At 42.2% G+C, this 25,961-nt stretch overlaps 1 protein-coding gene across 9 annotated transcripts in view; it reads right to left on the bottom strand.

The window, feature by feature from the left end:
- Positions 1–25,961, bottom strand: part of ZBTB38 (zinc finger and BTB domain containing 38) — a 108,878-nt gene that overhangs the window by 47,903 nt on the left and 35,014 nt on the right. For 3 of the 9 annotated variants that reach the window (XM_088798380.1, XM_088798374.1, XM_019747287.3), the window contains exons 1-3: positions 23,271–23,593; positions 22,102–22,175; positions 5,944–6,009 (exon numbers count right to left, since the gene is read on the bottom strand). The gene's annotated coding sequence lies outside the window, so the exon portion shown is untranslated. Of the gene's footprint in view, positions 1–4,998; positions 5,360–5,943; positions 6,010–22,101; positions 22,176–23,270; positions 23,594–23,930; positions 24,070–25,961 lie in introns of those variants that run through there. The other 6 variants (XM_088798376.1, XM_019747296.3, XM_088798377.1 and 3 more) reach the window with 4 other exon arrangements.

Raw genomic sequence — 25,961 nt, 5'->3', positions numbered from 1 at the left:
GCTCTGGGGAAGATGGGCAGGATGGTTAGGCTTTAATTAGAGCAAGGCCTCAGACAGGGTAGAAGATTTTCTCAGGCAAAAGGAAAAAGAATGTCAAAACATCCATTTGGCAGCAATGACCATAGAGTAAGGAAGAAGTTTATTTTTATTATATAAAGAAAATCATGAAAACTCTCACTCTTTTTATGAACGCAGAAAGAATATTTACACCGGCATTTTAAAAAACAAGACAGAACTAGAAAGCAAAGCCCTTTCAAAGGCCAAATATAGTGAGGGTAGACGCAGAGCGCAAGTCTCAAATCCTGAGCAGGAATAGTTGCAGAAGCAAAGAAGCCATGAAGGGGAAAGATGCAAAATGAGTTACAAGATCAAAAGAGCAATTTTCTGGTCATTGAGACATTTAGGCCATGGCAGAGCCATGCTGGGATCACCTAACAAAGACAAGTGCTTTGGCAACTGGGCTTTGATGTACCTGCTGCTCACAAAGGCTGCTGCAGAATAGCCGGCAGGGAGACCCCCTATTGTCAGCCAGGGAAGGTAAAAGAGCAGAAGCATCTTGACTGCATCACAAATTCAAATTTTTGCATTCAAACTCTTCTCAACTTAACATCTGTTCATGAATACGAAAGAGTGGCAGCCTGTTATGGAGGTCACCTGGCAAGGCAGGCAGACCAGCTTGGAGCAGGGCAGCCAGACATACGGTGGCTTATTAAGTGCCAAGACATCTTGGTAAGGTAATGAGTAGGAGACACATACTCCCAAGGAAGAACCACCCTTGTCATTGGCTGAGATGCCCCCAAACTGAAGGCTGGCCTTCAGAAAACAGTATAAAAGACCACTATGAGAACAGCACCACCATTCATTTCTTTCTGGGACAGAGAGGACACACAATTGTGACTGTTCATACAATGTCCTAGCCTAGTGTCGGAACCTGGTCCAGAGTTTCATGTCATATTACTTTTTACCTGGGTTGTGTCTGTCACACAGTAGATGCTCAACAAATGCTTGAAGAAGTGAACTGAATTGTTGAAACTCTCTCTCTCTTACTGATGGTTGATACTCTATTAGAAAGGACTACAACAGTCTTCATGAAGTGGAATGTTTCATGGTTAATCAAAACCAAAGCGTAAAGAGTCAAGCCAGGCCACCTCTAACTTGTGATAAGTAAAGTCCACTAAATTATGAATCGATTTTAGAAGACGCTTCTGAAACATTTGAAAGGCCTTATAGTTTCTAACTTGTATACATACCAAATCTATCCCTTTGTTCTCAAACCTTCATCAGCTGACTAACCTAAAAGACATGAAAGAGTTCCAATTCTTAAGACGAATTTTCTTCATAATATTTGTTCAGATAGAGAAATATCACTCCAGTAAGGTCTTTAGAAAGCCACCAACAGTCAAAGACATCTGCAGAACTGAAGAGTTTTAGGCATTAGAGGACAATGGCAATTTGTTGGCAAGAGGGATAGACCCTTCCACCATTTGCCTTTGAAAACAAAAAATAAAGGACATGGCTATCTCAATGCTTGGCCACGCCTGGAATTCTCATGAAAAATAAAGCGAAAAGCTTCCCAGAATTTTTTTGCTCCAAGAAGCCTTTGTCTGTGGATTTCTTGGGTTAGCACTGAACCGGTGTAAGAATTTTATCACCACCTGGGGCTGCAATGTCCAGAGTTTCACCGCACCTTCTTTGGCAGTTTTGGGTTGGGACTGCGCAAAGGCAATGACACCACTGGCTCCAAGTCCTAGGAATTTGACTAAAACCAGCCATGGGGGCCTGACCCAACTTCTCACTGCAGGGGAAGCTTACATAAATACCAACCCCCTTAGGGAGGCTATCTCAGGCCAAGCATGCTAAAGTGACTCTCCTCCCAACATGTCACATTACTTTTTAAAATTTAATTTAATTTTCTGTCTTTACACTTGTCTTCTTTAATAAATTGTTTACACATTTATTCCATGCCCCTCTCTACTGCCTACCACACTAGAGGAAGTTCCATCAGAAGTAGGCCCTGGTCTCTCTTGTTCGTTAGTATATTTACAGTCTCTGAAACATACGTGGCATATAGTAGGTGCTCAATAAATGTGTTAACCAGGAACTCAAAGGCTTAGCATGATTTAGTATTAGAGAGAAAGGTGCTAGATCTTTTCCTAGATTCTTCTCCCCGTATCAACCAGCTCTCAGACATGGTCTGGCTACCAGTCTCTCTATGGGGAGCCATGGTAATTGTTGAGACAGAGCGACATCACTCTAGTAGCAAGAGATGCAATCTCTTTTAATTAGAAGATATTGACACAACAGATATCAATCTGCATGAAGATATTTTGGATGATTGAATGTAAGATTTCCCATTTACCTGACTAAACAGATAATTACTATGGGCAGGTTGAAAACAAAAAACAAAAAACCTGAGTTAAGGCTTGGAAAAACATTTCCTATTTTCCAAAGTAAAAAAGAGTTGAGAATTTCATACTATAAATCATTCAGGCAGAAAACCACAGATTTGCCCATTTCATTTTGGTGAGAACAAAGCAGTTGTTTGCACATTCTTCTGGCACACCTGCTCTGGCCTGCCCAGTATAAACACCTTCGCCAAAAAGTGTAAACAGGTTAAGCATAGCCTTCTAAACAGTGAAAAGGGGTAAATGCCATCCTCTACAACTGGCAGGAAGTTTTCTTGGCTAATCTTGTAATAATTGTAAATGGGTAAGTTTAGAAAAGCTTTGTGCCTTGTAAACATTTCTGTGAAGTGTGAAGGCAAGGCATTAAGGCAATACACAGCAAAGTAATAAATAATAATTATTCTTCCATTCACTGGTCTATTTACTAGGATGACAATGATACAATATACTTCCCAACAGTCTTATTTAGCTTTCAAGCTCCTTGAATTGTGTTTTAAACTCTCTTAGGCTAGACTAAGAGCAACAAAAATGAAAAATGCTACACACACAAAAAATTATTAGGAATGAAAATCTCCAAGATGACGCAACCATGCTTGAGTTAAGAACAAAAGGATCGACATTTTATAAAGAAGAAATGCACTGTTGAATCTACCAGGCATTCATTTTTATGGTAAAACAATTCCATTGCATCCATCTAATCTTGTGATTAAGATTCAAATGGGTTCAAAATGATTAATTTGCACCGGCCTATCAAAATAGAAGACATGGTAGTAATCTTTCTGAATAGCAATAGTGTTTTAATTACAAATGCCTGGCTCATTATTTGCTCAAGAGCAAATGACAATTAGCTTGATCCTACTGCAACTGTTAATGCTATTGCTACTAAAATACACAGGCAATACTGAATCAGATTTCTGACATTGCCTTTCAGTTTACGATCTTCTGATTGATGCTATATTCAAAATGTACTTAGTCATTTTAAGGCACAGGCAAGAAGGAAAATGGCTCCCAAACAGCCAAAAAAAAAAGGTGTTGCAGGAAGGATATGCTACCCAAAGAACAAAATCACTGTGACATGAATCATGTTCTAATACAATTGAGCCAGAGAAGACTCCAAGCAAAATATTTAAGTTGGCCTCAAAACAACACAACAACAACACAACAAACCCTTAGCCCGTAAGAGGTTTGATTTTACAGTGCTTTGGAATATTAGACAAACTGCTAGAATACAGCAACTATTTACATAAATGGTTCTGAATCTCAAGGTTCTTCACATCGGAGCAAACCCTAGGGAGGTTTCTGGTTTGACAGCATCTTTCTCCTCACATACCTACAAAGACATTTCCACAAAGGCTCAATGTGCACTTATCATTGGGGGGGTGGGCTTGGGTTTGGGTCTTTCTCTACCGAGAGCTCTGAGGTTACCAATGGAGGGATCAGGGAAAATAAGAGCATAAGCATTTTCTGATTCTCAGAATTTCTGAGATACCTTTTGTTTCAGTGGCGCTGGTGAACTCGTGATAATGAAACTACACCTTTGTACACAAACCTTGACCAGCATTCCGGAGCACATTACAAAGAAAACCTTAATTTTGAAAGTATTGAACACAAAGGAAGGGAATAAAAAAAAAGCTCTCATTGTGCAAGCTTTCTCAATATGTGTAGAAATATGACTCAGTTTTTAAAGCTTGAAGACCGCATTTAAAAATGTATAAAGCTAGTGCAGACTCTATATGAAAGGAAAAAGAACTGTAAATGTTTCATTAAACATTTGTTTCTTTTTTTAAGACAATTTTTTGCATATCTGTTATTGCATTTTTAAATGAGATTTGGTTACCAAGGAAACAGGTTCTGGCCCAGTATTAATTTGAAACTAAAATATATTTGAGACGTTAACCTCAAAGGAAAGAGCCCATGAAATTATTTTGAAAAGTGTCAGAATTTGGTACTTACAGAACCACAGCTGTATGGTCTGCAGTGAACCATCCTAGGGACCCTGTTTCATTCAGTGAAGCTCTTTTTCTTCTAACAGGGCCATCTACATTTAATATTTCCCCTTTTAAAAATTATAATACTTCATCTCCCCAAATAATAGATATATAGTGTATTTATTCTTGCATATTATCTAAAATTAATTTGGAAGCATATAAGTTTTTATTTTCATCTTTCATATAACACGTTTAAAGACCGCTTCTTAAAATTTAAATATTTTAAATGTTTCATATTAAGCTTGTTTGCGCTCTTTGAAATTATCTCCAGAAACCCATTTATTTTTAGTTTCAAGATAAAATGGAGCCGAATCAACAGACTTTTTAAAAAATTCTTTTGTTGTCTAATGGCGCCACACCTATCATATATATGATTTTTTAAAAAGGAATCATCTCACTTTTATAGCAGAATCATTTTATAAATTTATAAAAGCTCTCTATATTTCTATAGTACCTGAATAGGAAAGGCTATCCAATTTAATAACCACCCCCCACAAAAAATTACAATTGTCTTATTTAATTTTTGTTTTAAAAGTCATATTTTAATCCAGCTAATATCTTGCTGCATGGCTCAAATTCTATAAAACATGCAAATTTCAACCTACCTGTATGTATCACTTTGTGCAGTGCTAGCATGACAAGACACTCAGCCATTTTTATGTAAAGCGATGGAGACCAACTGATTTCTCCGTCTTCTTGCTCACAAGTTTTAGATGCAATTGTCACACACACACAAAATCATACGCAGAACAGCTTGAATGTACTGTGATCATGAGAACTGAATTTATCAACAGGAAAACAGGATTGAAAAAAGAAGTTTCTCATCCAAGGTTTCTCTGAGGCTGCAACCAAAGAGGTGGTGTGTTGAATTTTTTTCCCTTCCTCCTCTGAGAGTTCAAAGCCCGGAGCTGACCACTGCAAAGGCCACTGTCACATTTGCTGAAAATCAAACCACTGATACCAGCACTGAAAATACAAATTTGAGAACCAAGTTGTTTGCACACCATGGAGCGCATAAGAGTTAAAAATAGATTCCACCTTGCCTCCTACCTGCATAATAAATATGTAAGTTTCAAGTGTTTAATTTGATATTCACATTAATTAACAATACAACATACATTATTTAAAAGATAGCAAATGCAAGAAGAAAGGGGAGACACCATCTGGTAGCAGAGTTTTGTTGTTGTTTTTGTTTATAGGGTTGTTGGGTTTTTTTTGGCTTTGTTAAAAAAAAAAAGTAAAATCCTATTTTGAATGTGATGAAAAGCAAACATCCAGAAGCAAATGAATTGGAACTGAAAGGTGATATTGAAATATCTACGGCTGTAATGAGGCAAAAACAAGTCTTCACCACCAGATGATAGGGCACACAGAGCATTTACATACTCACATCTGAAATACTAGGCAACGTGGAATGAATTCTACACACAGCATGCACACACAGCACAAGCACGGCTAATCCTGCCTGCCATCTTAGGCTCGCAGGAGCAAGATACGCATTGCATGCAGCACACAAGCACTGGGGAAGGAGGAGGCAAGGGACAGCTCACCTTAAATGCAGTATCTGATTAATGTTGTAAGTGACATTGCATATCAGCCTCAGAGTCTTGGTTCAACTGGGTAGGAGGGAACAAAGAAAAATGTCATCAACTGGTGATGCAAGATGAGCCCAATCGCTAAACACTGTTTAGCAAAGTCCAAATTCTGCAACCAGACAGTACGAGGCATTTCATACACTTAAGCAGAGCTGCTGCACAATGAATGTGTCCTTCTGCTTCTGAGAAGCAAACAATCCTTTTGCTAAGGAAGAAAATCAGCTGGAATGAATACTGTCATATCTTCTTGAAGAAAGCTTTCAATACAGTATGTATCTGGTTTGGGATGCATTTTATAGACTGTTAATTTAGTAGAATTGCTAGCAATCGCAACAAAACAAATCTGTTAAGCTATTGCAAAGTAAAAAATGATATTATAAAAGGTTTAGCATTTCTATATTATTTTTAAAAATCCTAAACGGTGCCGGCAGGCTTGTAGAAGAATGCATGATCAGCTGTCTGTATCCGTGCTATAACCTCTAACCACAAGCGTGTAAATGTATCCTGCTAAATGTGTCTGCAGTACAGAACAGGCAGATACCTCCTCAGCTGGGATTGTATTAAAATGTGACTGGATTTGCTTAAACTTAGAAGCAGAATAAAACCAGGACAGAAACATACGTGGATGCTGTGTTCCTTTGGATGTATAGCTTACCATCATGAACGATACAAGCTGTCCTTAGGATACTGACCTAAATAATGTTGATGTGCAGCAGCATACATACTCTACTTGCTCAGCACGTAGGATGTGCAAAATGATTTTTCTCCTCCCTCCCCTCCCAAAAGCTAAATGTAAAGTAATGAGCTATTAACAGGAATCCAAAAGGATATATACACACACACACACACACACACACATATATATGAATGTATATGTATATATAGAGACAGAGAGACAGAGAGACAGAGAGACAGAGAGAGACAGAGAGAGAGTACATACTGTAAGAGAGGAAATGGTGTTGTGCTGAGATGCAATGTTTCTTTGTTTTACTTTGAGGCTGATCTTAGCTACGCTTGCATGATGACACTGTCATCACGAAGGTCAGGGCTGACACTGGGGTGCTATCTGTTTTATGAGTGAAATGTTTTCTGAAAATTAAATCTCATCTACTCAAACACCAAATTTCATGTCTTCCTCAGTACCACCTCCCTACCCCCGCTGCTCAAGATTGATGGGTCCTTGTTTGGCTGTATGTAATAAATTGGAGTCACCTTCTGTAGAGACTCCAATACGTAATTGTAGGAATTAATTTTTTAAACAAAAAAACCTTCAAGAATTCTTATGCATCCCCTTTCAATCCTTCCTATCAACACACACACACGCACACGCGTGCACACACACACACACACAATTGAAGCTCAAATTGCAATGAAACATTTAATATGTGGAACAAAAAAATGTGGAAGGAGCTGTTTATTCAGGATTTTGAAAAAATGCCTAATAAGCAAATACTGTTTTGCTACAAAACCAGTGTCACCATGTCCCCAAAGAGAGAAAAACAGCATAGCTTGCTAGAAAAATTTCCTCCAGATCCTGCCGGCAGGTAAAAAACAGAAAAGCATTTCATTTACCACGCTGTATAAAACAAGAAGTCTTTTATTTTTAAGGAAATAGAAGAGATTCTTTTCTACTCCTTCTTCAGCTACAAAGAAACCATACCCACCCCCACCCTTAGATCCTGGACATAAGCCAACATTTTTATAAAATGCTATGAGACTGATTTTGAATACATAATATTTACGTTTTTCTTCTTCGTATCTCTCCAAAAGTCTTTCATTGCCTATTGCATCACTGAATATGCTAATGTTAGTTCATGTTAACACGTGCAAAAATAAATTAATATTTTCTGGGATTGCTAGTTTTCCAGCGCCTCTATTTTCTATAAGGACTGGCTAAAAATGATCAGGTTAGCAAAACATTCACATTCCCCAGAATTTTTTTTAAAGGAGAAAGTGTATTCAAATATCTTAACTTAGGTACTAGGTTTCACAACCTGCTCTTTTGTTTCTAGCTTTCATTCCATCTCCTTCCCCAGAACGCAAGTGATTTTTTAGCTCAATGTGTGGAGAGTACGCAGCTCAGATCTATCCTATACACTTTAAAGTCTCTGAGATGGGTTGTCCAGATGGTTGGTCATACCTGAGTCACACCGAGTCCTCTTCTCCTTGGAGCACATCTCTTCCCCACAACTATTCCAGAAATAAATGTGGCTCTAATGGAAACAGTTGCTCATGGTCTAACACCAATGGTGGAACCATCTTCCCCACCCCCACATCATTGCTCTATGAGCTCTAGTTAGTATTGACAGTGACAGAAAATTAGAATGGAGTGTCCTTAGGCTAGTTTCTCCCTTACCATGGGGGTCGAGAATTAGAGAGACTATCATGCTGAGTTACAAGGTACCAATTTAGAATAAGGTCACCTGGAAAGCAGGGTCCTTACAGTGGGGTTGGAAGAGGTTGAAGCAAACACCTGCGTGTTTGACGCCATTAGCGTCTGTTCAGATATTCCCCATTAATGACATCTGAAAGCTAGACATTCACATTAAAACACTCACAAATTATTATTATATCGGCTAAATAGACACTATATGGAATCAACGCTAACCGCATAGAACTAAGTCGATGCCGCCTCTGCCTGGGATAATAAATGACAGTGACAAGGACAGTAACGCGTATCAGGCTCCCATGAGATGAGTGAGTAGTGCTATGTCCTCTTTACAGGACCAAGGTGGTGAGTGTGGTCAGGTCCCTTATTGGTACTCGTAAGCCAAATGCCAGGGCCCGTGGTTTCCAAACCTCCTTGTGAGGTTCTCTGTCCACCCTCTGTCAAAACAAACCTAAAAGCCACGAATTGGTTATTTTATGATGTTCCAAAACACTCAATGAGCAAACGTGGCCTGTTTACCAAATCTGCTTGTGTGAAACAAATTTGAACTATAGTTGAAAGCACTCAGATGGCTGAGCTTGTTGAGGCAGACATTCTCTGCCTAGTAAATTCTGTTTTGTACTTTTTAAAAAAACCATGCTCATGCTTGAATTACTTAAGCTTTGTCATGATTACAAGTGGCAAGGGTATGCATTCACGTATGATTTTTAAAAATTCATGCTCCTCACCAATCTCCTCAGGGCATGTGCACAAATATTAATTTAGAAGATGAGTCCCTTTTCCATGATGAAAATGTTAACCTGTTTTTGCCACTTGGACGAGTCAAGCACCAGGAACCCAAAATAATCAGGCAGGAGCAGGCTGGAGATGGACAGAGCCAGACGTGAGGCGAGAATCTTTCAGTTTTATTAAGGCTCTTGCTTGCTCACAGTTTCATTGTTCTGCAGTCTGAGCTCATTTTATTTTCAGTCCGGTGGGTTAAAGTTAAATTGCATGGCTTATGCAAAGAACATAATTCAAGTATGAGCAAAGCTGGACTCTCTATGTTTAAAAAAAACGTAAAGTCAGGGCACTGAGTCCCAGAGGAATCTTTGGTTGATAAACATTCGGATTGGTTTGCACATTACTTCACTCCATTCGCTGCATTAAAAATTACAGCTGGTTTCCGTTTACACTTAATATGGATATTCAACATTGTGGGTAAGTTTGTTATCAGGTTAGGGTGATCTAAATTTTTTTAAAAAAAATGTTTACCAAGTAATATTCTTGTATAAATTCTTAGAATTTAAAAAGTTTTTAAAAATTTATGAGATTGCTTACTACATCTGTCTACAGAATATTTTGCCTGGAAACAACATGGTAACAAATCTGTCAATGACTGAAAGTACCTTTGGATGATATTTTAGTCTAAATTTTCTGGAAAATCCAGTACTACTTTGATCATTTACATTTTTGCCTAGAGATCTGGGCAGGAACTTCTGCTTTCTACCTTGGTCAGAGCTAAGTCTATAATAGCTACCATTTATTGAGAACCTACTATCTACTCGATATTATAGCTATATTATGTCATTTAATTCTAAACCAAGAATCCTGCAAGGTGGATATTAGTTATGTCAACTCTAGGAGAGGAACCAATTGAGATTACCAATCACACAGTAAATAGCAGAGTTAGGATTCAAACCTAAGTCTGACCGATTCCAATGTCTGGGTCTTTCCACCAGTGCTAAGGGGACAAAACCTCCCTCCACATTCCACCCTGATGTGGGAATCTTCTTACTGTGTACACTTCTGGTAGAGGGGATCCACCTCCCTGGAGCCACAACTACCGCTGTTTCTAAGAATCAGCCCCAACTCACCAGGCCTTTGGAATTGTGGGTGCCGAGGATGCTGAACCAGCAGGTGGAAAAGACAGAACAAAAGAGGAGGAATCAAGGAGATCATGTTGGAAAGCTAAAAACAGAAAGCAGTAACAATTTTGGTCCGAGATGTGTCATAATGTGGAAACGTTTTATGAGGCAAAATAAGTAGAAGATCTTCCATTTCCATCTGAGCAAACTATTTCCCCTAGTGAAATCCAATCTTTTCATGTTACGGATGAGGAAACTGAGGCTGAGAGAAATCTGGTCATTTGTCCAAGATCACACAGTTAATAAATGAATTTACGCATTTGCTGTATTAAAAAGTACATCTCATTTCATTTTATACTTAATATATTCAGCATTTGTGAGTAAATTTATCAGCTTGTTATATTGTTCTAATCTAAATTATCAATTAAAGAAAGATCCATGTAACAATCAGGACTGACCTGGTTTTCACTCACAAACACTGTGTTTTTGGCCTGAAGAGATAACCTAAGTTGGTATTATGACTTCCTTCCCGAACATATTTTTTAAATGGGCTTTTACAAAGACTAACTTTTGAATAACAGATTTTCCTCAACCAAGTTCAATGTTTCAAGTGCATCATTTTAATGACTGACTCTGTGTTAACGTCTATACATTTTGCCCCTGTTGAAGAGCCCTTGCAGCTCTGAAAGTCTGCGATTCTAAAACATCCTGCCTGCTTTCTTGCTAGGTCAGTTAGGCCAAGAGCTGGATTCCAAGTCTCCTGCCGCCTGGTTACGTGGCCAGCCGACTATCTCACTCATTGGCAGTAATTTTATATGCCAACCAGATGGCTCTGAAAGGGGGCTTTCTAATCAACTCTGTCGGCTGCACCGTGCCGGGGAATACGAGAGGACGGTTATCTTGCTCAATGCTCATGAGGCAGTAGAACGAAGGGTTGGGTGAACAGACATGCCTGAGGACTTGAACTCCAGGAAGCCTCCTCCAATTCTTAGACAGGAGTTTTCTCATTTCCGTCCATTAGCATCTGTGTAAGATGTGGGAAAGGAGTAAACACTTGATGGCAAGGATTGGGCAGCAAGTCTTGGGGACCAAACTGAAGTTACCCTCCAGGAAAGAGCTGGAAGAAGGGAAATATGAAGCATGTGGTTTTCAACAGAGAAAAAGTGTAAGTGACTTAGAGCTGCAAGGGAGACTGGTGGACACCATTCCGCCCACCCTAATCCAGCTCAGGCTGTCCTATGGGAAGCTCCTCAACTTGTTTCACCACCAGTTTTGATCTCACTACCTCAGCTTTAGCAACAGAATAGTTCCTGCTTTCATTTCTCAGTGCACTTGACACATGGCACTAATAAAGCCCTTCCATGCATACAGAGGTCAAGAGAATTCCCACATCCCTAACCACATGTTCGTTTGAGCCACGACTGCCTGCCACCCCCAAATGGAGAGCAAGTGCAGCAACGGGGTCTTCTAGATCCTGAACTGGCAAGATACACATTCAGCAAGAAGATTGAGTTTCTTCTTTCTAGAGAGAATTGGCAACTCGGTTGAAAAGGGAGGGTGGGCTGTACAGGAAGGTAGAAAGAAGGAAGCGTTCTCATACCTATGTGGGGCCGAATCCTCTCCTTGTATCTTTATTCATCCTGGGCAACAAATATTCCAAATATTCCACCTGGGAACAAACTCATTTGCTTTCTCTTCTCTCAGAAACAAAGTCATTTGCTCTCTTTCTCTTCTCTCATAACTTTGCAGCTCAGAAGGGCCACAACCACACACCTCCTCTCACCAGAGCAACTTAACAAACCTCAGTGAATCTTCACTTCCTTTGGACTAACGATAAAAACACAAGAAGTTTGTGTAGTATTGAATTGCCTACCTTTACTCACGTCTCAGGGTTTGCTTCCAGCAAGATCTATGTATCGCACATGGTAACTGGAGCATTACCTGGTGCAACAAAGGGGCTCATATGGGTATGTTCTTGACTGACCAACACCAAACTTGGGGGTCTTTTCTCTGCTCCCACCACTACCAGTGGAATCTTCAGCTCTGTATCATGAAGCCACTTCCTAGAACTGGAGAACTCACTCCATGAGTGAAGGAATGGGCCTGGGGACTGAAAATACCTATGGAAGTCTTTCAAGCACTTAATCACTTATTAACGCAGGGAAGTCACAGGTTGTCTGGCAAGCAAACCACAGGCTTTGTTTAAATCTGTCCCTCCTAGGACAGGGGAAGGGAAGACAGAAAGAAGAGTGACCTGACAGCACACCACTGCCTTCAAAAATTACCTCAACATTTCCTCAGGCCCTGGGTGGCAGAGCATGTTTCACAGAATTATAGGATGAAGACGGCACTTTAGACAATGTCATCTAAACCCTTTCTTTGAGGGAGGAAAAAAATCAGGTTCAAAGAAAGTATTATAACTAAAGATCTTGGCAACCCCGATAAAAGCCACAGTTCTTAATTTATAGTATTCTGCTCTTTGTAATTCAACACATTGGCTCAATGTTTAAAACATTCTAAGCTGTCATGCAAATAGGTACTTAATAAATGGTAATAGATTAAGTGAATTAATGAATAGATGCTAGTCTTGAGGGTTTATAACTTGTTTCCCAATTCTTCTCAGAAGAAAATATTGTTTAGCCTTTTTAATCAAAAAGCTCAACTAAATAAAATTTTAAGCAAACTAATAAATATTGGCCAAAATATCACCTGAGACCAAGTGTCACTTGAGAGTATCAGAGAAGTTGGTTTGATTGCTATACTCAGTCAACTAGATTATGTTTGTCCGGCAGTGTTGCCTTTATCCTATTTGGTTTGCAAAGAAAAATCTCCTGAGTTAGCATGAGCGGCTAAAAATAAGTTGCAGGTTTCATTTTCCGTTGTTCAGTATGGTTTTGAAACCAAAAGGTGCAAAACTCGGAGAGTTATCAACGCCTACTGAAAATCAGCAATTCAAATTGTCACCTTTCTAGCCCACCATCCTGCTCAGCAGCTCCCAGCCAGGCCCAAGAAATGCACGCTGCTCTGTGTCTCAGCATGGTCTCTAGGGATGAGTCACCCTTAAGAAATAAGGCATGGCAAGAAATTAGGGCTGAGGCCAGTCCCCTGGGACAGAGGCTTGTGTGTGTGTGTGTGTGTGTGTGTGTGTGTGTGTGTGTATGTGTGTGTGTGTGTGTCTTATATCCGGACAGGATGCCACATAGATATCAGCCCCAGATGCTCAGCCTCAGTCTTAGGTGAAGCTGGGGATCCCTCCTCGGAGCAAGGGAGTCAATAAAGCTGGAATTTCATTCTGATGGGGCCCTAACTTAGTGAGCACAGCGAATACCCCTTGTCCTAAATGCCCATGGCCTTGTGCAATTCCATACTGCAAACCCAAGCAGCTCACAATAAGTTTAATTTCAAAATTTCAAAACTGTCTTTCCAGCGCCAAGTCTGGCCAAAAGGTGTTTGACAGAGGCGTAAGTGCTTCAAAGGGAAGGCGGCAGCCATCTCGTCTCACACCGGAGCTTTCAGCTGGGGCACAAGGCCCGGAGAGAGCCATGCGGTTAACAGAAAGCCCTCAGCTGAATGAGATTGAAAGGGGGCAAAGAAGGGTTAATCTCCTTCCATTAGAGGAGGGGCCATTTGGTGAAGGTGAAGAGAATAATCTGTATGAAGAGCAGAGAAGACAAAGAGCTATTCCAGAAAAGAAATTGTTGTGCAGGGTGAGAAAAATGATTTGTCCTAGATTTTCACAGTGAGGCCATTTCTTAGATCTCTGAGTCTTTACCTCGCTTTGAAGTTACAGTCTCAGGGAGGGGGGAAAGGGGCATATTCACGCTCAGTGCTGCAATGCTTGAGCTTGCTTCCATCTGAGGTGAGCGTCTCTGAGGAAGCAGAGGGTGAGGCCAAAGCCACCAGGACGCCTCAATAGAAGCCTAACCATAAATCAGAAAGTGGCAAAATAAACAATAGGAATTGCTCATGAAAGAGAAGCCAGTGGCTGAATCCTCTTTTCCTGGGGTGGAGAACACCCTTTTAAAAAAAATTAATTAAACAAAATATACTTTTAAAGGTTGCTTGTAATAACTTTTTGGAACTAGTTTAAGATTCACAAGAAGTTGCAAAAATGGCACAGTAACTGGATAATTTCACCCAGCTTTCCCCAATGACAATATCTTCTACTACTATAGTACATTGTCTAAACCAAGAAGTCGGTATTGGTACAATACTATTAGGGTGGTGCACAAGTAATTGCGGTTTCAAAGGTTAAAAACAATTGCAAAAAACGAAATGACTTTTGCACCAACCTCATATTAACTCAGGTACAGACCTTATTCGAATTTCACCAGTTTCTACATGCACTGTGTGTATGTATGTGTGTGCGTGTGCATGTTTGTTTCTAGACTTCTATTAAATTTTATCACATGTGTAGACTGGAGTAGCCATCATCACAATTGAGATACAGAACTATTTCGTCACCACAAAAACCCCTCGTGCTACCTACCCCTCTATACTCACACCTCCCCCCAGCCCTAACCTCGGGCACCAATCTGTCCTCTTACTATAATGTTGTCGCTTTGAGAATATTACATGTATACAACTGGAATCATGCAGCATGTAATCCTTTCTGAGACTGGCTTTCTCTCACCCAGCACAATGCCCTTACGATCCATTCACATCGTATGCAAAGAGTGTGAGCTTTTTTATTCCATGGTATGGATGTACCAGTTTTGTTATCCATTCACCCACTGAAGGACATTTGGCTGCTTTCCAGTTTAAAGCTATTGCAAATCAAACTGCTTCTATATATATTCATGTATAGATTTTTGTGTGAACCTAAGTTTTCATTTCTCTTGTGTAAATACCCAGGAGTGGGATTGTACAGTAAGTATATGTTTAGGTTTATAAGAAACTGTCACATTGTTTTCCACAGTGGCTGCACAATTTATATTCCCACCAGCAATGGATGAGAGATCCAGTTTCTCCACATCCTTACCAGCATTGGGTAACATCAGTATTTTTTATTTCAGCCATGCTGATTGACGTATAGGGGGCTCCCTTTGATGTCCCCAGTCAAGATGGCAGGAAAGTGTGGCACCCTCAGAGCTTGGCTGGGATGGCTTCAGATATCTCTCACCGTTCCAGCTTTCCTAATAGTTGTCTACACAGCAGCTTGGGCAATCTGGCATTTCTGTGATGGAAAATGGGGTTCTCTAGATGGGGTGAGGCTTCAGGTTTGTCTGGTTGCTGCTGACTGCAGTGGTGGGACACTGCCCTCTGATCATGCTGGATTCTTTGAGGCAGTACCCCTTGGCCACACAGGCAGACTTGATACCAGACCCTTGCTCAATTGAGGTGATATGCAAGCCATGATACAAGAGCCAGGGGGCAGTTACAGACTTTGCCTGGGCCAGGGTCCTCCTGCAGCCTGGGCCAGAAACGGTCTCAGTGCTCTTTATTCTTAGAATTAGTTACTTATTAGCAAGTGTGAGGGGAAGGTGGACACGGAGTCAGCATAGACAGGTAAGGATGAAACCACCAGTGGCACTTCTCAGATTATAGGCCCACTGATCACTTTTTGCCCTTTGATTTCCTACTCTGTTGACCACCTAATACCCTCTAACAGCATGTGGACACCTTGTCTGGATGTCACAGAACTCCGACTTCTATTTCCTGGGACTTAGATCTGGAGGCGCTGCTGTCACCACCACATGGACTTCCTACCCAAGGGATCCAGGTTCTGTCAGCAATTAGAATTCCATCTAAGTATCAGGACGTGCCCCAGCCAAGGAAGTTGTTTAGGCTGCCAGGGACATAGGCTTCGCATAGGGCCAACATCACAGTGATGAGTCAAATAGTAGTCTAGAAAGTCATTTTCCATCTGGTGTGCCCTTCAGTCAAGGGAGGTTATAGACCTTCCTAGAATCTATATTCATCATGACCTTGGGTCCACAAGTTTGGACCAGGAGCCCAAGATTCAGGAGAGCAGTGATCCTTGCAAGGAGATAGCTAAGAGATGATGGAAGCCATGCACAGATGCAGTGAAGCTTGGTGATCATAGGCAAATTCCCTGGTGCCCACGGGTGCAGAACGGGTGCAGCAGAGGCACTCCTTTGGGTTCTGGCTCTTGTGCTTCACCTGGTGCAGTCGCAGGAGATGGATGTGGACTTGGGCATAGTGATTTGTAAAACCAGAACATAAATGGGACTGTCAGGAGCTAAGCAGTCTATGGAGGCTGAACTTGAAAATCAAATGATACGATCATTTGGCCTCCAGAAGTTGAGGTATATGAGAGGAAGGGCAGCCAGATATTATCAGGTGACCAGTAGGTGTGCTCTGATGAGTTTGAGCAGTTATGCAGACAGGATGGATAGTTATACTTCCTCTTAGAAGGTGGTGAGAATTTTTAAATCGGGTTGTTGTTTGTTCACTCTGTTCTCTGCTATCACAGAATTTTCCAACGTTCCATTTTCAGGTGCCTCTTCTCTGGCCAATGCCCCTCCTTTGGTCAGAGCTCCTACTAACCTGCTGTCAGAAGGCAGCCCAGTGCACAACACCTTTCAGATTTAAAGAGGCAGGTGCCTCCCCTGACCATGAAGTTACGTAATAGGGCCTCCATCATTGAGGCCGAATCCATGGCAGCTCCCCTCTAGCTCTGGCTTTGTCTTCTTTTCAACTCATGCCTACCTTGACCTAAAGTTTGCCCAGAATGTGGGTCTTGCCCTTGCCTTTGCCCTGCTCTCTTGGCTTCTGACTCGGGACCCTACCTCCTGCTCTGCTCTTATGGCCTGGATCTGCATGGCTGCACTACGTCCTGCTTCGTCTAGCTGCAGTGTCACCACCTCAGGCTTAGGGCGCACAGTTGTCTGGCTTCATTCGGCGACTAAGGTGAGCGACCCCAGAGGGTTGCCACACACGTCCTGAGGTATGGCCCTGCCTATCAGAAGACAGATGAAATTTCCCTGGCTGAAGGAAGGGCTCACTTCAGGAGTTAGTCATCTCGCTGATGCCTTGTCTCTGTTCCCCAGAGGGTGGGTGGATCCGAGCGCTATGTCTACTCAAGTTCTAGTTCTACCTGTGCCACTAAATCCCTGGGTAACCACAAGGAAGTAAATGAACCACTCTGGGTCTCAGTTATCTCACACTTACAATAAGGTTTCCTGACTCCCTAGCTGATAATCTTTCAACTATACCATACCACGAATAAGGGAAAATCTAAAGTTCAGAAGCCAAAAAAGAACCTTTAAGTTAAATTCTAGTTTAGATATACTAGCTCAGCGTTCCCTAAATTTTTTTTCTGTCTAATAGGTGTTTGCTGAAATAAATGTTTGTTGAATTGTATGCTGCATATCAATAGTTACATATCTTTAGTAAGGATTGGGAGGCTATATTAAAATGCGTATGCCTAGGCTCCCTCTTCAGAGCTTCTGGAGCCTAGGGGCATGCATGCATCTTAACGTAAGAAACTAAGGGGACCTAGGCTTTGAAATAGATACTGGTAACTTTTTTTAGACGCTAATTTACCAATATACAGTAGGAACTTTAAAACTAGGTCATTTGACCTACTGATTCAATTCTAAGAATTTTCCCTAAGATGTCCACAAAGGTTTATCTACAAGAATGTTTGTATATTTATAATAGCAGAATACTATAGGCAATCAAAATGTCCATCAAGAAAAGAATGGGTAAATTAAGATATATCAGTGCAATGGAAACACAGCCATTCAAAATCAAATTTTCAAAGCCCATTTAGTCACTTGGAAAAATGTTTACAATAAGTGGGGTGAAAAAAAAAGCATATAAAATAGAACTTCAATAATTTTTAAAAGAAAAGAGAATGTATATGAAAAATTGGAAAGAAATACATTAAAATGTTAATATTGAATTATTACTTGTTTGCTGAATTACTACAGATAGTTGTTTCCTTGTTGATATTTTTCTGTATTTTGTATAGTGACTAGCTATGACTCCTGTTATTTGAAAAAGAGTGATACATTTTTTAAAAAGACAAAGCATTTGCCTTATGTAGAAAGAAAGCAGAGGGAAGAGGGGTCTCCTAGGAGTCCAGCCCAGCCTTGGCCTGGCTGCTACAGGAGGACTCACAGAACAGGTAGACTGAGTCTGGTGCCCGTGGTGAATTTTGAGCTACATTCTCATTTGCAAAGTACCTTGGTATAGTCGATGCCAAGGAATTTGGGTCAAGGAGAAAGTCCTTTTTACTAGATGCAGCTTTCCTGCTAAATTCGAGGATAATAGACTATAGGATCTGGGACATGGAGGGAAGTTCACAGTTTAAATGAACTACTTCTTTATTGCCCTTGGGTTGAATTCATGCTTGTTGCCTCTGTGTATAATTCCCCCCCACCTCATAACAGCAAGCAGACAGACTGCACTCATGACTAGAGGCTTGGGACAGATGGTGGGCTCTATTCTGGCTTGGGAGACACCACCCAGGGTGGTGCTTCCATGGAGTGATTTCAAAACCTCCTTTAACCAATGCACTGGGAACCCTGTACAACGCCAGGAAGCATCTTTTTTTTTTTTTTTTTTTTGGCAGAGAGATGGCTCAAATCCATCTTCCCTTGCAGATTTCAGTGAATCCCAGGTCAAACCTCTCTCTGAATAAGATTAGAAGCCTCGTGGTTAGGCCTCTGGCCTAGAGTCAAACCTTTCCAAATGTCCTTGAGATTTTTACACCACATGCTTTGGCTAGTTAGGAAGCGGTGCAAAAGATCTCAGATGAAAGACAACTTAGAAAGACAAAAACAAAAACATGAAAGTAATGATATTTAACAATATTAATAGCAATATCAAAAGCCAAAACACCAATGCTGACCATAATTACGGTAATCCATTTCATTAACACCTTGACTTGCTATACATTTTTCTAAGTTGTCCAAATCATTTCACATATATTACCTTACTTATTCTGACAGAATCTCAGTTTTACATTTTTTCAAAATACCATTTCGGAGGCGGGAGGAAGCTTTAAAGTTCTGATGAAAACCAGAGGCTTCTTGAGTTAAAAACAAAACCCTGAAGTCTTCCCTGTGGTGTTTTCCAACTCCATTCTTGACAAAAAATCAGGGGATTTCAGCCTGAGAAATTATGAAGCCTTATTACCCTGAATCCTTAGCTTTGGTGAATATGACGTGGCCTTATTGCAAAATTCTCTAACGAGAGTAATAGAACATTTATAATACTGACCCAGGGTAAGAAAGGGGCTTGTACTTCTGCGCTGCAAAAACCATAAATCCTCTGGGGTTAAAAAATAACCAACTGGTCTAGACACTGCCTATGTCAGCCTGCTATGCTGTCACATCTGCTCCTCATAGATCAACGAGGTCCAGGCTAAGGTCCTTAGATGCCCTTGACTCTGAGAAGACAATGGTGCCCCAAATTTGAATTATACCCCTCATGTGGAATTAAAATTTTTTTAAATAATAAAATATTAAAATTAAGGAAGCTTAAGAAAGTGCAACTTTTCTCACGATGTCTACGTTGACGCTTTTTTGAAAATGTCAAAGATCCAAATATTCACGAAGAGTATATTTGTTACCCCTGCCTTACTGGTGTGTCTATGAGGTCACCCAGCATGCTGTACTGTGGAGGGGTCGTGTTGACAGTAGTTAAAGTCTGATTAGGCAGTTGCACACCTCTTCCTGCCATGCTATGCAGCTAGACATTAGAAATCAGGAGATTGACCCCCAACACCCACACACACACACACACACACACACACACACACACACACTCACAAGTCATTCCTACATACGTAGTACTTTGAGGAGTCATTACCACATGGCAGTTGAAATTAACAAGCTGAATGGACCCTGACACCTGTCCTCCTTGACTGTGGCTTTGGCTTTGCCCTTCCTGGCAGACTCCATTAGGCTGGGACTTCCAGCAACAGATCATCTCCAATTGGCTCCAGCTTTTAAAACCTGGTACTTCTTCTCAACTTACTCCTTTGGCTGCACCCGTCTAGCAGGCACTGCCGTCCCCCACCACCAGCCCTAGTCCATGAGTCCGGCCAGCTCATGGCTCAGTAGACATTTTCAGGACCCACCAGCCCATGAAAATGGACTTCCAAAGGTTGTAGCATTTTTGCAACACATCAACTTGTTCTTCTATTCCACTCCTTCTTAGCCCATTCCAGATGGGAGGGGACTGGGTCAAGGTGAGGTAGCTGTTATAGGAGGTCATGCATCAGGCTCTGTGACAGTCTGACAGGCTGTGTTAAATCTGCCAGGAGCTGGCTTTCCCACACCATGGACAATGTGTGTTCTTCAGGGTGTGGGCGTGAGTGCCAGAAATGTTCAGTGCAGGGCAATATTCAATCAGATACCAGAGTGACTAGCCAGATATTGATACACAACTAGAGAACTAGGTACCAGGTAGCTCAGGCAAAGACTGTGGTCTATTTTTAGTATATGTGCTGCTGAAGCGAGCACCTGTAGTCCATTTTTACCAGAGGCTTTTAGTCCTTTAGCACCTGTAGTCCATTTTTATGACACCTTAGGGGCATCATAGGGCACCTGCCATGTGGTTTCTGGTATTTACCAGTGAGGGGAATACTGCTTTAAGCCCAACAATGGTGAAAAGGCTACATAAAATACAAAATTAGTTCAGGGTTCTCCAAATAGGGCTTATAAGGTTACCACTCATTATTACAGTAAATGTTTTGAAACTTTTTCTGCAAAGAAAAGGCTAGAATGTATCAAATCCTTAGGGTAGCATTAATCTTGAGCCTTTTAGTCTACTTTTAAATGTTTCTTTAATAATTTGGTTTGAAGATCCCATCTTAGTCAAGGAGTCCCTCCCCTCCCTGTCTCCCTGCCAACCCATGACAAGATTAAAATGTGTGCCAAGATCTGGAGCAGAGCAGGCAGGGCAGTTTCCCAGAGCCCCCAGGAGCAGAGAGAACCATGAGCCAAGGAGACCAAGAGCTTTCCTATCAACCTCTGGGGCTCAAAGTTGGGGGAACAGAATTCTGTTCGCCATATTCCAACTGTCATGATTAGACCCAGGACCAGGAGACCAAGCCAGAATGGTCCTAGACCAAGAGGATCCTATAGGGAAAAATAAGGGGAAGAATGTCCTCCCTGGTTCACTGACCACTGTTGGCGTGGTGGTACTCCTGGAAAGGCTCAGGGTCAGAATGGACAGAGGCATCTGGAAAAAACTCTTACCCACTGCTCCTTGCCCGCATGGCCAGATGTTACCTAAGAGTGTCAGTTAGGGAATTCTAAATATCTGATCATTTTTTTCTTCTCCCACTGCTGCATTCTGCTGTCTTATCCTTGAGTATCTCTAAGTTCCTTATTATGCCTGGCCAGAGAGGACTACCTCTCCTCCAGAAACTCTCCACAGCATCCCTGGGAAATGGCTACCCCTGCCCACACCCAGAGACTCCATTTCCCAGACTCCTTTGCAGCCAGATGTGGTCATGTGATGGAGTTTTAGCCAACTGCATGTGAGTAGAAGTGATGTAGACCACTTCTAGGCGTGGCCCATGAAAACCTCCCATGTACACTTTCTCATGCTCTTTTCCTCTTCTACTGGGAAGTGGAAACAATCCCAGGTGACCTTGTTAATCACATGCTGCAGAAGGTGGAGCCTCTCTCAACCTGTGTCTCTGAACGCCTGAGTTTCCCCACTAAACTGTACTGTTACAAGAGCAAGAAATAAACTTCTATTTGAGCCATTATACATTTTTCAGTCTAGTACAACAATTAGCCTATCCTATTACATATCCTGTTGATACAGCTATTATCATTGTGTGCAGAAGTCCCCACGCCTTCTCCCTTTGTCTTAAATCTTACTGCAAACCAAAAGAATAAAATTAGTACACTTAAATTTAAGCAGCCATTAGTGACAAATGACACTCACCGAATTAGCGGTCACAGCTTCAGATCTTGCAGCCAGATGAACAGTAGTTTAGCAGAGCCTCACTTCGAGATAATCTGATATATTAAAATAAAACAAAAAGTAAAATGTAAGACCTACAAAAGAGGTACATGAGAGTCTGATGGTTAATTTCCAAAGGGTGTTGTCAGTGTACAAAGGAATTTGCCACTGTTTTCCAGTAAATGACAAACTTCCCTATTGTCTTTAAAATAAGATTCGTTTTTAATATACTCCCTCAATCATCACAAAACAGAATTTATAAAGAGCAATTCTAGTCTTTGTGCCAAGTAAGCTGCAAAAAGACTAGATGCTCAGGAGATGACTTTGGAAAACTGAGTATGATTTCTATGCCTATGTGCTCTGCTGTTCTATGTACAACTTAAAACTTTTCTCTCGGAAACTTAGCTTCCTTAGGTAGGAATTTCCAGAGCTTGAAAAATTATAGGCTATGCAAAGACTCAATATTTTTTTAGTCGAAGTTAAAACAGATACCAGAGATACGTTATAATGTCTTTCTATTTCATATCATCCCAGATGGCACAAGTAGAAATGAAAACAAGCTCTCTGTAAACAGGGCAATGAGAAAATGGAGGTATCTAAACCAGAACAACTGGAGACAACCAAAACACGCTCTGTAAAGGTGGCAGGTTGTGGATGTTTTCTTACCAGAGTAGCCATCTTTTACCAGATTAAGTGCGAAAATATCATTTGACCGCACAGCGCACCTATTCGCCTAGAACAGCATTTATTTTTGTATCTGATTACTCAGTATAAGATCCAGGAAGCAAACAGTTCAGAACTCTGAACAAACATTCTGTTAGTCCAAAACACAGCACTAGGGCGGAAGAAGGAAGAGGAGACAAAACAAGAGGGTTGACGGGGAGGGCTCGACTTGGGCCACTTCCCCCAGGGTTTCAGCCTTAGTGTATATATACATATTTTTGAGAGAAAATGCGTTCTTGTCTGGTCCTGTGGAGAACAGAGAGGTCAGATAGATCCCTTTGGTGCTGTTATATTGAGGGTCTCCCAAATGCAGCCCCCACTCCCTCCCTCCGGGCTGGGGCCTGCCAAGCCTCAGGTGTCAGGGAACAAGATGGCGCCCCACAGTGAAGGGCACTGAGTGATGGGGGCCAGGGTGGGCCTTCACTTACTTGGAGGCGCTGGCTCCTCTGAAACCCAGACGCTGCCAACTCCCTGGGCTCAGGAGTTATAACCGCTTTCTTGCTCTGGGTTCTTCACTTCTCGTTGCAATCAGCTCCACATATTTTTCTGATGATGTCACTCATTCTGACTTCTTACTTTTTGAAAGTTGATCCACAAGTAAAACCTTCCATGGGGCTTAAAAAAATAAAAAAGAAGAAGAAAAGAAAAGAAAGGTGTGCTGTGGGGAGATGGAGAGGAGGAAGAGAGAGGCAGTTGCCTCCTTATTTTGAGATTTGCTGCAGCTGCGAGTGCCACTCCCCAGCCAGTTTCCTGGCTGCAGAGGGAGGCCAGTGGCCGGGCGTGGGTGACGTCAGGGCCAGGCCTGAGTCATCACCAGAGGCCGGGCTGCCCTGCCACTCGGAAGGGGACAAAAGGAACCTTTGATGTCCAGGGCCCTCCTCTCAGCACTCTTGCTTGTACTGAGAAGCAGGCCAGGAGAACATTCCAGCCGCCTCCCCACCCCCAGCCGTCCTTCCTACTTCCGGAACAGTCCCAGGCAGATTCAGCAAGGCCTCCCTAAGAGATGTCACCCTCCTGCATGGCAGAGGCATGGGCGCTGTCTGTCAAAGAGGGAAAGAGGGGAGGGTGTTTCTCTGGGGATTTCTCACCTCCCCCTCTGCCTTCTTCCTCTTGGTGCTCCCTGACCCAGCGAGTCACAGTGGTACTGAAAGAGATGTGGAAAGGTGGAAGGCGTCCTCGTCACCTTCCCTGGGCAGTACCCAGTGGGTGTCTATTCTCGTCTGCCTTTCCGTGATGGCCCTGGACCTCTGCTTTCTGGGTGCCAGAGTGAGCTTGTGCTTTGAGGATTTTAGAGGGCACCGCTCCTTCACAGGGGTATTTATATCCCAAGGCCTGGCAAGGGGCCCAGTAAATACATGTTGAATGAATGAACGATAATTTTAAAGTAAAATAGTAGAGGACATATATTGAGTACTAGCAGTGAATGTTCAAGCTTCTGTGCTAAGTGCTTTACAAAGGTTATTTCATTTATTGTTATCATGACAACGCTATGAAGTGGGTACTATTATTATTCCCAGTTCTATAGATGAGAAAATGGATGCTCAGAGAGATTAAGACACTTCTCTACAGTCTCACAGCTAGTTAGCGGCAGAGCCTGGATCGTCTGATCTCAAACCCTGTGTTCTTAACCACGGTGCTGAGTGGCTGGACTGAGTGAATGAATACTGACCAAGGGCAGCCTGTCCAGGACAGAGCGCATAAGGATAATGATGGGGTTGAAACCAAATTCTACAGAAAATAGTGGAGCAGTTAGGGATGATGTGTCTAGGGTAGCAGGCTTCATGCCCTCTTGATGGGTTAACACTAGGTGTGAGGCTTGGTGAGCTACCCAGCGTGGCCAGGAGGGCAAGTCCATTGGCAGGTCCAAGTGGAAGTGAGAACTAGAATCGAAGACAAAGCCTGGTGGTGTGTGGTGGATGCAGGGTCCAAGAGCACAGTGGACAGAGTACCTCAGAGGAGCCAAGACCCAGACTTGTCTTTATTGCCCCCTGGACTCATGGGTGTGGGTAGAAGCGTCAGTGTAGCTAAAGGCACACGTCTGGGGCAGGCAAGAAGATGGCAAGGACAAAAGATATGATAGAGTTCTCACAGACTCCGAGACCTAGAGAAGGAGCTGGAACTATGGCATCGTTTCAGAGAGAGAGAGGAGGGGCTGGAAGTGACAGGGAACAGAGCTGGACCTGACAGTGGTTGTCACTGTTCTTCACACTGTCCTACCAGGAACCAGCTGCCTTTCTGGGACTGAGCGAGAGAGCTGTCAGTGGCTGTGTTCAAGCCAAGGAACGAAGTGGTGGCAGGAGGAGAACATCTGTTCATGGGGTTGTCTGGTCCCAGGATAAGAATGACCTCAGAGGTAGCTTCTCCCTCTGTGGTTTGTGCCACTATTCTCCTTGGGTAAATGCCTCATTTCAAGAGGAAGACAAAAGCCAGGAATGTGCAGCCTTTTATAGAAAGGGGGAGGGTAGTATTGGTAGCCTCCTCAGTAATGCCATGCCACAGCTCTCCTTCTCACTGTGGGGCGGGACGTCTGGTCACGGGACTCCTCTCCTTGGCTCACGAAATCGATGTAGTTACCCTGCGCTGGGAGCGCTCAGGCATCACACCTGTGCTGTGGGGTCTGACACCCCAGGCAGGTGGAATCAGCAGAGGCGAATCTCAGAAGACAGGAAGCCATGAGGTTTTTAATCAAGGGAGCAGCAACAACTGATCAGGGTCATTGTCAACGTCCACGTCCACGCAGAGCCTGACCTTGGGCTGAGGAAAGCACTTTAAGTTCCAGGCATTTTTGGCAGAAGTCTTGTTTATTCTTTTCTTCTCTCTCTGCAGAAAATGCCTGTGGGTACCTCCCTGCTCCCTTTCCCCAAAGGCTAGGTGGCCTTGCTTGCTTCACATACACAGGTATTTATTTCTCTAGTAAGATGAACAGAGGCTGATTATTTTTTCAGCCTACCTTGTGGGGCCAGAATAATGTGAAGAGGGAAAAAAAGGAAAGAAGAAAAGATAAGTAAAAGCTTAAGTGAGACACAGATCCTTGCATTGTGTGCTCTGGCATTGATTCTAGTACTGAAGATAAAAATCAGAGAATAGGGCAAAACATCTACTTGGGGACACAGAGAAGT

The sequence above is a fragment of the Rhinolophus sinicus genome, chromosome 5, assembly GCF_057876585.1.
Source record: "Rhinolophus sinicus isolate RSI-liver-muscle chromosome 5, RSI-T2T, whole genome shotgun sequence".
Classification (NCBI taxonomy): domain Eukaryota; kingdom Metazoa; phylum Chordata; class Mammalia; order Chiroptera; family Rhinolophidae; genus Rhinolophus; species Rhinolophus sinicus.
This window is presented reverse-complemented; position numbering and strand designations above follow the sequence as displayed.